Below are 1,522 nucleotides of genomic sequence, written 5' to 3'. Positions count from 1 at the left end.
GTTCCCCCGGAGGAGCTGGAAGAAGTGGCTGGGGAGGGGGAGGTCTGGGCCTCCCTTCTGAAGCTGCTGCCCCCGCGACCCGACCCCGGATAGGCGGAAGAAAATGGATGGATGGATGGATATTTTAGGTTACTGCACTGTATGTTGGTTATAATTATATTTACACATTAGCATCTTTTTAAATGTTAATTTTAATAAATTGGGTAAGCTTTCAACATTTTAGATACCCACCCCTGAGCTAAACAATTAAGTTAAATTAATTATTTTGTCCAGATCCCTGTTAATAAATTACCATTTTTTAAATAACTGTGACAGCTTACATTGTAGACAGAAAAGGCAGACAATTCAAAAGAAAACTAAAAGAAGCCAAATATGTCAAAGGTGAAAAACTGAGATTGATCGTAAGAAAAGGTCTCAGGTGTCATCTATGTAACACCTACAAAGTAAACTTCATACTCTACCCCAGGCAATTTTCCAAGCATTCACACCCTGAAACATCTGACAAAATCATGTCATGTTGATCGGCAGGTAAACAACTCCCAGGTGACGACAATCAAAATGACCCCAGAGTACGAGCTGGCACTTAAAACACAAGTGAGTACAACTAATCTGTGATTCTTTTTACTGGAGTTCAAGTCTAAAACTTTCTTATCAGTTGGTAAAAACTGAACATTATTTTCAATGGACGTTGAAACATCAGTGAACAAACAGATCATACAGCAAAAACAAACATTTCTCATCATAATTTGCTTTGGACTGTGGTGTAAAGTACAGATTTTCAATCAACCCTTTAATGTTCGATTGTTATTATATTAAAAGCACACGCTGAGCTCAAACAATTATCCACAGAGATGACATTCTTTTTAATTTATTTAAGCAGAAGTCTAAACATCAGTTTGTTTTTTCATTCATCTTTGTTTTCACTCACAGAAACACTCACATGTATAACATGATGACTGGAACATTCCTGTACACCTTGTTAATTGTTTAACTAACTAATTATCAAGCCCATCTGACTGCAAGCATTGTGTTGTCAATTCACTAATTTTATCATCAGACTGTTAAAATCCCTAATCAGACTAACAGGGTGTGAATGTTCAAGTCACTCTGCGTTAGTTTTCAGAGCACTGTGTCATTTTGAAAAATAGATTATATCTGCTGCACTGATGCTGACAGTATACATGTACACGGGTTATAATAGACCGTAACCAAAACTGTCAGCACTGTAATAATTAGTGTAGACAATATCAAAGATGCACTAAAGGAAGCTCTGACACTAAAAGGCTTAAAGTGCATCAAAACAAAAAACCTGAAAATGTCTGCTTCCAGCTCCGGAGTTTCAAAACGTTTGTGTTTAATTTCCTCCAGTTATTTGGGATTATAAGAATGCACGTGCATACAACTAAACACTGTTTGTAACATTTAGTAAAACAGAAATAAATGTACATTTTAAAATAAGCTCCACGAAAAATGCAATAACGCAAATGAAAGCAAAATAAATGTAAGCATCCATGACTGAGAA

This window comes from Austrofundulus limnaeus, unplaced genomic scaffold (assembly GCF_001266775.1).
Source record: "Austrofundulus limnaeus strain Quisiro unplaced genomic scaffold, Austrofundulus_limnaeus-1.0 Scaffold217, whole genome shotgun sequence".
In the NCBI taxonomy this organism is placed as follows: Eukaryota; Metazoa; Chordata; class Actinopteri; order Cyprinodontiformes; family Rivulidae; genus Austrofundulus; species Austrofundulus limnaeus.
The sequence above is the reverse complement of the archived record's forward strand: the minus strand, read 5'-3'. Positions refer to the sequence as shown.